This window comes from Eubalaena glacialis, chromosome 4, assembly GCF_028564815.1.
Source record: "Eubalaena glacialis isolate mEubGla1 chromosome 4, mEubGla1.1.hap2.+ XY, whole genome shotgun sequence".
Classification (NCBI taxonomy): Eukaryota; Metazoa; Chordata; class Mammalia; order Artiodactyla; family Balaenidae; genus Eubalaena; species Eubalaena glacialis.
The window spans coordinates 39,027,321-39,043,437 of NC_083719.1; the positions used below are offsets into that span (position 1 = coordinate 39,027,321).

Below are 16,117 nucleotides of genomic sequence, written 5' to 3' on the forward strand. Positions count from 1 at the left end.
CCGGGAAGATCCCACATGCCGGAGAGCAACTAAGCCCATATGCCACAACTACTGAGCCTGTGATCTAGAGCCTGTGAGCCACATCTACTGAGCCCTCGTGCCACAACTACTGAACCTAGAGCCCGTGCTCCACAACAAGAGAAGCCACCGCAATGAGAAGCACACGCACCGCAATGAAGAGTAGCCCCCCTCTCCGCAACTAGAGAAAGCCCGCGCACAGCAATGAACACCCAATGCAGCCAAAAATAAATAAATAAAAAAAATAAAACTATACTGCTGTATCATTCCATAGCAATCACATTGGCGAAAAGAAAAGTTAAGCCTGACAAAGTCAAGCACTGATAAGGGTATGGAACAATGGAAATAGGCATACTCTGCCTACGGGTTATGCATTGGTACAGCCACTTTAGAAAATATCTTGACACTATATATTGAAGCTGAGTATGTGCATATCCTATGGCCCAGCCAGTAAACATACTCTTAATCCTGTGTACCAGAACATTCTTTGCAAAATTGTTTGCAATGGAGAAACAATGACAACATAAATGACTGTCAATAGGAAAATGGGTTAAATAAATTGTGATATATTCATATCATGACCAGCAGTGGTGACTTAATCTGTATATATCAAGGGAGTTACAAAAGTATATACCATCAGGCAATTTGCTGAATTATACAAAGGTTTTCATGTAAAAAAAAAGCTTAAAAACACACCAAACAATACAATATATTGTTGGTGGAGATACATATGTTTGTAAAAACATTAGAACATAGATTGACTCAAGAAATCTAATCAATATCTTGGCATTGGTTAGGGGAGGGAAAGAGTGGGTAATGGATTTAAGGAAAGCAGCAAAGGGGACCTTCATTTATACTGTATTGTTTTATATAAAATAGAACATTCAGTGTATATATATGTGCATGTGTATGCATCTGTGTGTGTGTGTCTGTCTCTATAATCAGAGTTTAAAATGACAAAAGTTAACATTTGCAATATTGAGTGACAGTGTTTTTACATCAAATTTTACATTTTTCTACTTTGAAATGTTAAAAAAAGAAAAACCCAACTGCGACTCCAATGCTGAATTATGATAATTTGGGGCCAAAGGACTACCAGAGGTATTAGAATCCTAAGAAGCAACCTGCAAAACACTATGCATCAAAAATGGTAATTTACCTGCCCTCTTAAGGGGAAGTCAAATCGCGGTGTCAGGTTCCAGCTGTGCTGCTAGTCAAAGCCTGGCTCCAAGAGTCTCGAGTGTTTTCTTGGAGGAAGCGCTTGAGGACACAGAGGCAGAGCTGCAGCCAAGAAGTTCTGGGGGAAATGAGGCTGGAGAAGGTGGAATTCGAAAGTGTATTTTCACGTGGCCAGGGGAGGTCAGCAAAGCAAAACAAAAACTTACGAAACCCTGAAAGGCTGAATACAGAAGAACTTTTTCTATTTGGAGGTGCCCCTAGGCCACTACAATTCTTTCTTTAGTCCAGTCTCTCTCCTCTCTCTCTCTCCTCCTCTCTTCTTTTTCTCTTTCTTTCCCTCCCCACCCTCATCCTCCTCTTCTTCTTCCTGCCCCCCTCTTTCTCTCTCTCTCTCTTCATTCACTCCCTCCTTTTTCTTTAAAGAAACCAAAAGAACATGGAAGTTAAGATGTGAGAGAAGGTCACATAAGGAATTTATATTTCATATTTTGATTTTGTACTTTTTCCAAAACACCCCACTTGCTCTTACTACCCTTTCTTTCCCCCAAACAAAAATTACTGAGTACCTCAAATCTTTGTAACTTGAAGTCAAAGTAAACTTAGTTTTGTGGCTTAGAAGATACTATTTGATATCTATGTAAAATGTTTCTGTGGAATTTGAGAAAAATTGTTTACAAGTAAAAGTGGAGTAATTGCTCCAACTTTAGATATAATATTATATACTAAGTATAACGTTCCCTTTTTGACATGTGAAATGGCATACACATTTTTTTCTGAATACATCCCTAAGGTGTTGAAAAGTTCCTTTAAAAATCACTAGCCTTGACATCACTAATCAGGGAAATGCAAATCAAACCCACAATGAGATATCACCTCACACCTGTCAGAATGGGTATGATCAAAAAGACCAGAACAAATAAATGTTGGGGAGGATGTGGAAAAAAAGAAAACCCTCCTGCACCATTGGTGGGAACATAAATTGGTGCAGTCACTAGGGAAAACAGTATGGAGGTTCCCCCAAAAATTAAAAATAGAACTATCATATGATGCAGCTCTTCCACACCCAGGTATATATCTGAAGAAAATGAAAACTCTGATTGGAAAGATATATAAACCTCTATGTTCATTACAGCATTATTTACAACAACCAAGACATGGAAGCAGCCTAAGTGTCTGCTGATAGATGAATGGACAAGGAAGATGGGGTATATATATACATATATATATATATATATATATATATATATATATATATACATATATATACACACACACACACACACACACACACACATACATACAATAAAATATCACTCAGCCATAAAAAAGAATGCAATCTTGCCATTCTGACAACATGGACGGACCTAGAGGGTATTATGTGAAGTGAAATAAGTCAGACAGAAAAAGATAAAAACTGTGTGATTCCACTTATATGTGGAATCTAAAAAACAAAAAAATGAACAAACATAACAAAACAGGAAGAGACTCATAGATACAGAGGGGAGGTAGGTGGGGGAATGAGTGAAATAGGTGAGGGAGATTAAGAGGTTCAAACTTCCAATTACAAATAAAGGGTCATGGGGATGAAATGCACAGTGTGGGGAATACAGTCAATAACATTGTAATGACTTTGTATGGTGACAGATGGCAACTACACTTATTGTAGTGATCATTTTTAATGTATAGAACTATTGAATCACTTTGTTGTGCATCTGGAACTAACATAGTGTTGTAGGTCAGTTATACTTCAATGATAAACAAACAAACAAATCAAATCTACCTACCAAAACAAATAAATAAATAATTAAAAGTAAAAATCACTAGCGATATATAGAGAAAAGTGACAGAAAATATTTTTACTTTGTGTAGAGACTTTTGCTATATTGTTGACCTCTGAACAAGGGGGTTAGGGGTGCCCACCCTCTGCACAGTCGGAAATCCGAGTTAGGTTTTACAGTCGGCCCTCCTCGTATGTGGTTCCACAACCCTGGATTCAACCAACTACAGATTATGTAGTACTGCAGTACATACTTAGTGAAAAAAATTAGCATATAAGTGAACCCGTGCAGTTCAAACCCTTTGAGTTAACACCAAACTTTAGTTGACTATGACCTTTGTGTTATCAAAGGTTGCTTTTGACCTATGAGAACTCCTTCTGGGTCTACCTCATTATCTTCTTGGTTCTGAGAGGAGACAAGAATCTCAAAAGGAGATTTCAAGAGAACTGTTCCTCTTCATGAGGTTCAAGTTTTCCAACTGAAATGGGTGGAGAATTCTCAGAGTCTGGGCTCCTGCAACAGGTGGGGAATGAGCATCTCTTGGACTGTCCTATACTGCTTCTTCTGGTCCTCCACATCTGTGTAGCATTGTCTGTGCTAACAATTCCTTTATTGCCATAGTGATAGCTACACTGTTTTTCTACCTACTAAATTTCGCTAGAAGTGATCACTCTAGTGCCAGAATTCCTTTAAAACATATGGTTGCAATTTTCAGATTGAAAGGACAGCATCACAATTTGCAAATTCTAGAATAAACATATATGTGGAATACACCTGCCAATAAGAATAAAACTGTTTTTTCTATTCCCTAATGAAAACATTTACAAGCAAGATATAAATCTGTAAATCTGCCATTGGACTCAACTAAATACACACACACTCACACACAGAGAGCCAGCACTGTAGCCTGTGTGACAAAGGGTAAAAATATTTGCTTACTTAATACCTGAGATAGAATGTTTATTTTGATCACGTTTATTAAAAATATGCAAGAAAAGTCTAATCCTTTACAGTTTACGTGGAATTTTCTGTAATAGCTGATGTTAACAAACTTTGCAAGTCCTTCAATTCATTCAGAATATAAATCTGTTACTGTCTGTAAAAGATTAGTCAATGAAGGTTCAAAGCCACAAGCAGGTACTTAGTGGAGTTTAAAGTTCCTGCTAAAGTAAAAACATTTTTTTTACAAATTAATTACACAGGTTGGCTTGGGAGTGATTCTCATACAAAGAAGTATCAGTAGTGTTTTGACTTGTTCTCTGTCATTTAAGTTTCAGGAACGTCAGTTGTGGAGCTGAAACCTAAACCTAGATTTGTTTGATCTTAAAACCTATATTCTTTCTATTACCTGGAAGGTTGAAGAAGGAAAGAAGTGATCCCTCAGGTAAAGAGAATGGTACTAGCAAAGTTTTGAAGACTTGAAGCATTGTAGTGTGTGCAAAGAAATGCAAGTGGCTAACGCAGTGTTGGAGGTTTACCCCTCAGGCAGCAACTATAGGAAACCATGAATCTGTGAGCAGTACAGAGCCAAGAAAGAATTTAAGCAGATAGGATGCAGGGTAATATTTGCCTTTTAAATCTCAGCAGTCAAAATAAAAAGGATTGGGCTTCCCTGGTGGTGCAGTGGTTGAGAGTCTGCCTGCCAATGCAGGGGACACGGGTTCGAGCCCTGGTCTGGGAAGATCCCACATGCCGCGGAGCAGCGAGGCCCGTGAGCCACAACTACTGAGCCTGTGCGTCTGGAGCCTGTGCTCCGCAACAGGAGAGGCCGCGATCATGAGAGGCCCGCGCACCACGATGAAGAGTGGCCCCCGCTTGCCGCAACTAGAGAAAGCCCTCGCACAGAAACGAAGACCCAACACAGCCAAAAATAAATAAAATAATTAATTAATTAAAAAAAAATTAAAAAAAAAAAAGAAAGTTAACCTTTAAAAAAAAAATAAAATAAAAAGGATGAATTTTAGGAGGTTATTGAAATAATCCTGTTTCTCACCTAAAATTCTGCAGGAGATGAGGTTGGTGGAATGACTTGGAAGAGAGGATGTGAGATATATTTAGGAGGTGAAATGAAAAGGAGCTGGCGATAGGCTGGTTGTGGAGAAGAACAGTCAGAGAGGAGAATGAGACAGTAATCACTTCCAGTGGTCAGGCTTGGGTGACAGGAAACCGGAGATGCCAACCATAAGAAGAGGAGCAATCCCATGGAGTGCCAAGGGTGGAAAATCATGAGTTCAGTTGGAGAAATCATGCTGCCTGTGTGGACGTGTCCAAGGGTGAGTTGGATATGTGCCTGATGCTGGAATTTTGTAGATAAAACCATCAACAGGGAAACAACTGATCAGAGGTAGATTTCGGAGTAAGCAGAAAAGTGATCACAGGAACACATGGACTATAGAGGTCAAGAAAGGAGCACTATTAGGAACAAATAGGACTATGAAAAGTCAGAAAACGAAAACGTTGTGTTGTGGAAAAAGAGTAGAGAATTTGTCTTCAGTAAATAGAACTAGTAAGACCTGTTTTGGGGTTAAATATACCTGTGAATCTACATAAATAACTGTGATTATGTATATATATATATCTCATATATACACATATCCATCATATGTTTTTGTATTCACCTATGCATGTTTGTATATATAGAGACATATGTTTTGTATATATCCTACGGTTTTATATTATGTGCATATATAAAACTAGTATATATGCCTATATATTTATACAGAACAAAATTGTATATGTATTTATTTGTGTATTACATGTATGCAATACATATATATGTATATACACATATAATGAATATATATTGCTATTAGTTATGTCTCTCTCTCTCTATATATATAGAGAGATGTTTACCCAACTATAAGCCTTACTATACCTGTAGTCTGCTACACCACACACACACACACACACACACACACACACACACACACACAGACAAAAGAGAAAGAACTGAGTTGAATACTTGGCTGAATGTTAATAGTCATAAGAAATAAACAAGAATTCATTTAAGACTGGGAATTCTTTCAGCCATTTATCTGAGTTTTTAGCTTTTACTATTAGCACTCTCCCAAACTATAATTTGCTTACGAAAAAAGGACATGTTGTGTGTTAAAAAGATTAATAAATTACATTCTGCTTTCCAAAGTTATTGAATTTCTCATTTCTTTTCAGATCAATCCGGTAGACTTATTTATACACATATTATTAGCTAGACATTCTAATTGTGCCGAAATAATAATATTAAGATATGTATCATGCATTAAAAGAGTGTGTTGTCAACTACTGAGCCTGCGCGTCTGGAGCCTGTGCTCTGCAACAAGAGAGGCCGCGATAGTGAGAGGCCCGCGCACCGCGATGAGGAGTGGCCCCCTCTTGCCGCAACTAGAGAAAGCCCTTGCACAGAAACAAAGACCCAACACAGCCAAAAATAAATGAATAAATAAATAAATAATAAAAATAAAGGAATTCCTTTTTTTTAAAAAAAGGAAGAGTGTATTGTCCACTGTAAATGGCAGACATGAAATACAAATAAATAATAGAATATATGCAAGCAATAATAAAAATATATGCAATATCCAGTAGGAATTAGAGGAGAGGGTGAATTTATTAGTTAATTGTTCATTTATTCCTCATTTATTTAAGAATGGATTTAAAGTTCAAAACAACATGGGATAAAAGGCAACACGAATAATGAAGTGGATTCGGAGAAAAAAATAAATTTTAATGGATAATTTGAAGTCAACAGCGAATCGCTCTACAGAATAGCATAGTTAAGGTCTAGAAAATGCTAGAACAAGCCACTGGTTGGCCTCTTGGCTTTCTGGAAAGGAGACAAAAATGAGAAAATCAATCACTCTATTCATATTACCTACAAAGAAAACCTATTTCTGGTGCCAAAACTAAAGAGTTTTTCCTCATAGATAGTAAAAAAAAAAAAAAAAAAAAAAGAAAAGAAAAGAAAAAGAAAAGAAAAAGAACAGTATACCACCCTAAACACACCTGTATACTAAATGGATTTCATGGGCTGTTTCCTACAGTGGCTCTAAGCATAGGCCAATGATGACATAATGCCAAATTATGTTTCATAAAAGCAGTTTTACAAGAGAATAGACCATATGGTCCAGATCTGTGGAGACCTGCTTGTGTGGTTTACTCCAAGGATGAATTTTTTTGTGTCTGTAGAAACACGTGAACTGTATTTCCCAAAGGCAATCCTTTGCAAATTTATGTTGTTCAACCATGTATTTGATGAGTATTAAGCAGCAGTGAGTTCAAGGTTAGTGTTCTTGACCATCACTTAGGTGCAGCTATTTCAGTCCACTGGTTAAATGATGAATGCCTAACTCCCCCTGGGAATGGGATGGGTGCAGAGAAAAGGAGCCTGGAATTTTAGCTGTTTTTTAAAAATTGTGGCAAAATACACATAAGATAAAATTTACCTTCTTAACCAATATAAAGTGTACAGTTTAGTGGCATTAAGTATATTCACATTGTGATGCTACCATCACCACCATCCCTCCACAGGATGCTTCATCTTGCAAAACTGATATTCTACCTATTAAACAATAACTACCCATCCCCCCTCCAGCCTAACCACCATTCTACTTTCTGTCCCTATGAATCTGACTACTCCATGTTCCTCCTAAAAGTGGAATCATACAGTTTGAAAACATGGAACGCTTCACAAATTTGCATGCCATCTTTCCCCGGGGGCCATGCTAATCTTCTCTGCGTGGTTCTGATTTTAGTCTATGTGCTGCTGAAGTGAGAACTTTAGCTGGTTTTTGAGGGGAGAATAGGAACTTATCAGACTTAAAATGGGGGTAGCAACTCCCGTATGAAGGCAGAGTGGTCTAAAATTCTTCTCTGTGCTGCTGAAGACTGAGGTGAGAGGGAGGCTGAAAGAGATGAGGTTAAAGAGACGGGAAGGAGCCAGATGCCAAAGGGCTTTGTAAGCCCCTTTTAAGAGCTTGCATTTACACACAGTGAGACCAGAACAGGGAAGTAAAATTCATATTTAAAAAAAATTAATTCTAGGGGCTTCCCTGGTGGCGCAGTGGTTGAGAGTCTGCCTGCCACTGCAGGGGACATAGGTTCGAGCCCTGGTCTGGGAAGATCCCACATGCCGCGGAGCAACTGGGCCCGTGAGCCACAACTACTGAGCCTGCGCGTCTGGAGCCTGTGCTCTGCAACAAGAGAGGCCGCGATAGTGAGAGGCCCGCGCACTGCGATGAAGAGTGGCCTCCGCTTGCCGCAACTAGAGGAAGCCCTTGCACAGAAACGAAGACCCAACACAGCCAAAAAAAAAAAAAAAAAAAATTCCAGGAAAAAAGAGAGGCCTGGAAGAGGATAAAATTTGAAACAGAAAGACCAGTTAGAAGGCAGTGACAACTATGTAGGTAAAGTTTTCCTTTTTTCAAATTTTTTATTTTTGCAAATCACTAGAGTGTTAGAGTGGGTATTCAGAATTGTAGCTCATGAGGAAAGAGATGTCTGCACTCTGGATCTAGTGTCCAATCTTTCTCTCCATGCTTAGAGGAAAACTTTTGACATTTTAGAAAATTTTGTATTTTAACAAAGAATCCAGACAAGCCAAAGTCAAAGTCTAAACTCACATTTTAATCAAGGAAAGCATGTTTCTCCTCACTGATCTCTCTCTCCTTTTCCTCTTCCCATGTTTTAGAGGAAGAAGATATTCTGGGAAAAAGATTAATAGAGGGCATATCAAGACTGTCAGACAGAAGTGCTAAGAAATCTGGAAAGGGCTGGAATAAAAACTTGCATTCTAGGATGTCTAATTTTGGCTTGGTTACCAATGGTGTTTCTTCCTATTGTAACACGGAATTGTTCTTAAGATAGCAAGAAACTGAACTATAAGAAGGCATATTTCAACTCAAAATAAGGACAACTTATTAGAGCTTCTCTACATTGAAATTGGTTGCTTTGGAAATATGAAGAGCTTTCTATCATTGAAAGTGTATAAAAAAATCTAGGTAACCACTTATCAAGTATAATGTATGTAAGAAATCATTGTAAGAGATAAAAAGTTTGAGTTGAAGAACTGAAAGGCCCTAAATAATTCCAAGATTTATGAATTCCACAGAAGGATAATATCAGATTATCTCTTATTAGAAACTGATGATTTTGAAACTCTAACAGAATTTCTGGTGATACTCCCAGTACATTGATATCACTCAATTAATGAACTATACCAACTTGCTGAAGAGTAACTTTCTCCTTTAATATTTTAACAAAGAGGCCCCAAACCATTATTTTGCACAGGTAATTGTTCAAAATTTAAGCAAGTTTATCCTGAAACCTGAGTGTTATGTCAGGAATAGAAGCATAGGCATTTCTTTTGCTTCTATGCTAATCTTCTCAAACTCCAGTTTCCAAATGACTAAAGTATCAAGAAAGCAACTTTCCACAAAAATAATTCACTCAATGAAGAGAATGAAATAGAGAAAAATAGAAAAAAGAGCAAGAGAAATCTTCTATTTTAGAAAAAGCCCAACATCTAAAGAAATGTACCAAATGTATCAAAAGTGAAAAAAATTGATGAAATACTTAAAAACTCCATTTATTTCATAATTAAAACTCTCAATTCCCACTCCTCTTTCTCCCCAATTTTAAACGTCTTCCTGTTCTCTCTTCTCCATTCCATCTAACCTGTCAGCATTCAAGCCTTAATCACGAGCATTTGGACCACTGTGGTCCCCATGCTCTTTCTTGTATCTCTGATCATATCATCAAATGCACATATCTTTAAAAACACAAGTCTGATCTTGTAATCAAGCTGTTTTACAATCATTTTGCAAGGGAGGAAACTACAGCTTATAGGATCACAAAGCTATGAGCATCAGGATGGAACTAGAGTTCAGGTCTCCTGAACCCTGTTCCAGAGTCCTTTCACCTCACGTCAAGGTCTTCCTAGGTATTGTATGTATATTGTAGGTACTAACAAAATTATGCTGCCCCCCAATAAAGTTTGAACAGAATACTGGAACTGTATTTTTACCTTAAAATTTTATTTACAAAGTACAGAAAGCCTATTCTTCTCAGTTGTCTAAGTTCAGTGTTGCAGAGCAATTGCTCCTAGCACATAAGTTGCCAATTTTTAAAATCATTTCCCTCTATTTGATTGTCTGGGATTTAACTCCCTCTTAAATATGCAGCAAGAAGCATTTTATTTTGTTTTCTTTTTTGCTAACACTTTTGTAGTAAACACATGTGGCTCATATACATTAAAGGAAAATATTCTCGATTAACATTTGTAATATTATATTAACTGTTTATATTTTCTTAATACTGTGTAAAATTTACAATTGTAAAGAAAAAAGGAATATCAAATGTATTCATTTTCTGCTCTTCACTGTAATTCCCATTTGATTTTCATATTAAAAATTTCCAAATTCTACACTGAAAAATTCATGATTTAAAGTAATGAATTTGAGTTACTTTGCTACAATGTTAATACATGCAAAATTATAGTAAGACATGGAATAGATAAATATTTTGTTTTTAAAATTAGCCAGACCTAAAAGATATTCTGTTATATAATTTATCAAATAAGATTATTAGACATTGCAATATAATTAGAATAAAATAAATATAACAATTATACAATTATGACTTTAACTTTCATTTTCAAGTTATTTCTGCTTTAAAGATATATTTAAAAATTAAAAGTGAAATTTCCTGATAGGAAGTTAAAGTAAGCATAATTTTTAAAAATTCCATCTTTGTATAAATCAAGACAGCTAACTTTTAAAAATATTTAGTTTCCTTGTTGTTTTTCTATGATAATATTGGTGCTATAGTACAACACAAAAATATTCAAACGTGTTTCTTAAATTAAGTGGTGAGATATATTTTATAGTGAATAATATGTGATTAAGTTTTGAGTTATATAAATATTTGCTCACTAATACCAAAATGTGCTTAGACTTGGATATACTATAATTCACTTTATTTACTGTTAGTTTCGATAATAAAATGATCAAAACATGGTCTTGAATATCCTAGCTATTATTTTTAAAACTACCTAGCACCAAGAAATAAAAACCTGCCATTGATGCTGACCACTTCCATTATTTTAAAAGACTGAATTAAATCCAGCACACACTGGGAATTGTTCTTGCTTCTTCTTTTTAGGAGAGTTGTAAAATAACCAGGCAGCCTTATCTTAGGTGAGACTGTTTCGGCTTGGAAATAAACAAAGCTCCCTCTCAATGAGCTAGGTTCATTTCTTATTTGTGTAATACTCTGGAAGAAATTAGGTTTCAATAAAGTCCATTTTTGTCACTGCATGTAGCAATGAATATCACACCCAGCAGGGCACAGTGGCACCTGGCTGTCCAGACCCCAGTGAGCACAAACCATCTGGGGGTAATTACAACAAGGTATTCTTTGAGGACCAGATGGGACCAAGGAACAGAAGCCCCGACCCCTCCCAGTCATTTACAACATAATTCCTTTCAATGATATACTTAATCCTCCCACCAGCTATGCTTTTCAGCTTGCTGTTGCCACTGTTCCTTTATGTTAATTCAGTTTCAAGACCGAGAAAAAGAGGGGGAGAGAGAGAGAGAGAGTTCAAGAAAAAAAGGGAGGGGGGAGAGAGAGAGAGAGCCACCGGCGCCTCTGGAGACCAAAAGAAATTATTCATCTCTAAATTGTTTCCACCACAGCAAGTACAGTAACAAATTTTTTTTTAAAGGGGGCTGAAATTATCCTAAAGAAGGTCAATGCGACAGCCCTGTGTGGCACCAGCTGAGGTTTACTCAGCCACCTGTTAGCTAGAAAGCTCTCTGCACACACGCTTATGATGCATTTAACCAGTTTAAAGGGTCTTTATTGTCAGCCCAGCCACCTCCATTCAGCAGGCCCGAGCCTTTAGGCCTGCTTTGTGGTCATATGTGGCACACAAGCCTTAATTCAATTACGCTGTAAGCCTATCCAGTCTGCATCACTGCCCTTTCACTTTTGTGCCATTTGTCTCGTATGTTGTAAAGAATTTTATTTTGAAGAGGGAAAGGCACCCTACAACCCACTTGTCTTTACTTTTCATTTAAGGTTTGTGCCGCAGGTGCGCTGTCACTCCTGAAATGGATTCATCTTTAAGTGATATTTTAGATGGAGCATTATTTATTGTTTGGTGACAATGCTTTTCTGGTGTTGCTGACTTTTATTTTTTTTTAATTAGGTGTTTGTTCCAACTCTCCACCAAACCAACAGTCTCTGAACTTGAGAATTGAAAATTCAAAAGGAAAAACATAAATGATAGATGAAAATGACAATTAGCCTTGTACTACCATTTTTTAAAAGAAATGCATTTCTTAGAATGAACAAATGTCAAATTTAGGATTTTTGGTTTCCCTTAAGTTTCTGACACCCAATATATATCAGTTTATATGAATGAGGCTTAGTGAAGCTCTGTTATTGAAAACTTTGTTTCAGATGAGATTATTAAATATATTAAATTTGTTCATATCGCTTGTATTCTGGGGCTTCCAAATTTCCTTGGCATCGAAGCAGTGCATATCATTGTCAAATGCTTGGCATTTTTATAATAATTTGTGGGCAATGAAAACATAAATAATATTTCTCAAAGTCAGGGACTCATGTTTACTTTCATACCAAATTTTTCTTAAAAGGAAAGTTTGTCTCTTTAAAGCATGTTCAACCTAACATTCTTATAACTGTCTAAATCTTACTCCCTGAGTTCAGTGTGCATATGAAGGGTATGGGTAATTTCAAATCAACATTCCCCCAAATCATTAAGTGACTTGTCATGGGAGATTGAAGGGACTTCAAAGGAGAGAGAGAAGAATCTTCTTTGCTATTTCATATCAATTTCTCACCCAAGTCAAGGAAAGAACAATAGTGCTAAGTTACCAGTGTTACTCAAGGTGTGTGTATCAATTCTCACTGTAGCAACTTTTACACGTCTTTTGTATGGAAGTCCTATCTCTTTAAATTACTGAATCAAAACCACAAATATGAAGCATGCAAAGTGGACCAAGACATTCTAGTTGGCAAGAAAAAAATAAAGATATTTGCATATAATCTTCAAAATAAATAGGATTTCAAAAAATGGTTTCTGTATACATATAAATTTAATGGATATGTTTCTCTCAACAATTCTTTGCCCATTTCCATTTCCTTTAGGTTCCCATTTTCTAAATAAGAAAAACTAAGGGTTAATAGAGAGACTAAGTAGCTCACTTAAGAGGTCAAAATTCTTCTGATTTCTTATTGAGGGCTCTTCCTACTACATCATAAAACCTTTATATAATTATTTCATAAACTTCACAATTTTGACCCATCTGCACAATTCCCTATACATATATGTATTAGAGCACCTTATCAATATTCTGTGAAGTGTGAAAAACAACTGAACTTATAAAAGTCTAGACAAAAGCAAAAATAAACAAATGGGACCTAATCGAACTTATAAGCTTTTGCACAGCAAAGGAAACCATAAACAAAACAAAAAGACAACCTATGGAACAGGAGAAAATATTTGCAAATGATGTGACCAACAAGAGATTAATTTCCAAAATATACAGACAGCTCATACAGCTCAATATCAAAAAAACAAACAACCCAATCAAAAAATGGGCAGAAGACCTAAATAGACATTTCTCCAAAGAAGACATATAGATGGCCAACAGGCACATGAAAAGATGCTCAACATTGATAATTATTAGAGAAATGCAAATCAAACTACAATGAGGCATTACCTCACATCAATCAGAATGGTTATCATCAAAAAGTCTACAAATAATAAATGCTTGAGAGGGTGTGGAGAAAAAGGACCCCTCCTACATTGTTGGTGGGAATGTAAATTGGTGCAGTCATTATGGAGAACAGTATGGAGGTTCCTTAAAAAACTAAAAATAGAGTGACTAAAAATATGATCCTGCAATCCCACTCTTGGGCATATCTCCAGAAAAGATGAAAACTCTAATTTGAAAAAATACATATACACCAATGTTCATAGCAGCACTATTTACAATAGCCAAGACGTGGAAGCTAAGTGTCCATCGACAGATGACTGGATAAAGAAAATGTGGTGTATATATATATATATACATATGCACACACACACATATATATAATGGAATATTACTCAGTCATAAAAAAGAATGAAATACTGCCATTTGCAGCAACGTGGAGGGACCTAGAGATTATCATACAAAGTGAAGTCAGTCAGACAGAGAAAGACAAATATGATGTCACATATGTGGAATCTAATAAAGTGATACAAATGAACTTAATTACAAAACAGAAACAGACTCACAGATATACAAAACAAGCTTATGATTACAAAAGGTGAAAGAGGAAGGAGGAGGGATACATTAGGCTTGGGATTAGCAGATACACGCTACTATATATAAAATAGATAAACAACAAGGATCTACTATATAGCACAAGGAACTATCTTACAATATCTTGCAATAACATATAATGGAAAAGAATCTGAAAAAGAATATATATATATATATATTACTGAATCACTTTGCTGTACACCTGAAACTAACAAAATATTGTCAACCAACTATACTTCAACAACAACAGCAAAAAGTCTAGAATTACACCCAAACAATGAGAAAAATGGCCCAACTTTGTTACATTAAAAAAAGAAAGTTCTACATAGGTATAAGAATATGTCTTTACCCACTTTTAAATCCTTTCATAGGATTCTGAAGAAAAAAAATGGTAATGAAATTTGTCCAGTTTCACAATCTTCTGTGTGAATCACTTAACCTGCTTGCATATGTACTTCTACATTTTAATATTAAAGATATTTGAGACTTCATTTTTTAAGGACATTGGCATCGTGAAATTCTAGAATATCTAAAGGCATCCTTGATATGAAATGTGAGAACCCAACTATGTATGCTTTAAAGGCATTTTAAAAGAAAAGAAATATAGAAGGTTAGTTTCATTATAGAAACTATCTTTTTATCAGCATTTTACTATCTAAATTTTTTTTCCAAATTTCAAACATATCATATTGCCTTTGAAATAATGGAATCTGTAATAACCCCATTAATAAATTCATTATCATATACCAAAGGAATAGCTCTTAAAATTTAACTGTCCGTTATACTTTTTTTGGTAGCCCACTTTATACAACAGGATAGAATTTTATAATATTCATTTTGTATTCTCGGTTTCCAATAAAAATCATACACATAACTCCTGAAAATAACTTATTTAAGGAAATGTTGAACAAAAAAATAAAAATATGTAGAAAACCCAAAACAATAACTAATAGCCATAACTGTTATCCTATATATGTATGTGTATATATAATATCTACATACAAAATATATAAATATACATATAGTTTATAAAATTTATATGAATATTATATGTATAATACTTGAGAATTCAAACTTAATATAGCTCACTAAATCAAATGACTAATGAATAGTTTTGAATATTTGTTATTCAGCAGCTAATATTTTCAAAAAATATTCAAAGCTGAAATTTGAAAACAGATCATAATATCAAATTTATAATACTTTAGGAACATTATTCATTGTTTACAAACTCTCATATAAGGAGAGTTGTAAGGAAAAAGCTCAGATAAAAGGAAACTGATGACCTTCACATTACAGTGGAACACAATTTTAGCTTTGCAGCATACAGATTCTGTCCAACACAATGGTGCCTCCTGAGATTCAAATGTGCTTTGGAGAAAACTATCACTTCACAACCAGGACCTGCTCCTGCAGACCTCCCTTCCCTTTCAATGGGATTTTGAAACACATTTAATGAACACAGAATGGGACATATGTGAATGTCTCTAAGCCAATTATGTAGTTTGAGTTCAAATAAACTACTTCTTTACCAGATTTTCTGGTTCTTAAACATGCATGAAACTATTCGTCAATCTTGAGTTTCCAAAATTTGTCTAGAAAATTCATGAGAAGATTTTTGTGCATATCATTTTGCCATAGTCAATTCTAATATCAAGAAATTTCACATGATGTCATGTGTCTAGGGGAAAAGTGAAAAATCAAGTCAACTGGTTTTTTTCTGTGTGCAGAATGCCAAATCATGGGTGGTGTGATTTTTTCCTTGAATTCATCATTTAAACATTGTTTGGCAAAGTTATATGAACATTT

General features: G+C 35.5%; 1 non-coding gene across 1 annotated transcript; it reads right to left on the reverse strand.

Annotated features, from left to right (window-relative positions):
* Positions 1-7,640: 7,640 nt before the first annotated feature.
* On the reverse strand, positions 7,641-7,747 carry LOC133091586 (U6 spliceosomal RNA). Its single transcript, XR_009700925.1, has one exon. It is a non-coding gene; the product is annotated as a U6 spliceosomal RNA (small nuclear RNA).
* Positions 7,748-16,117: the final 8,370 nt, after the last annotated feature.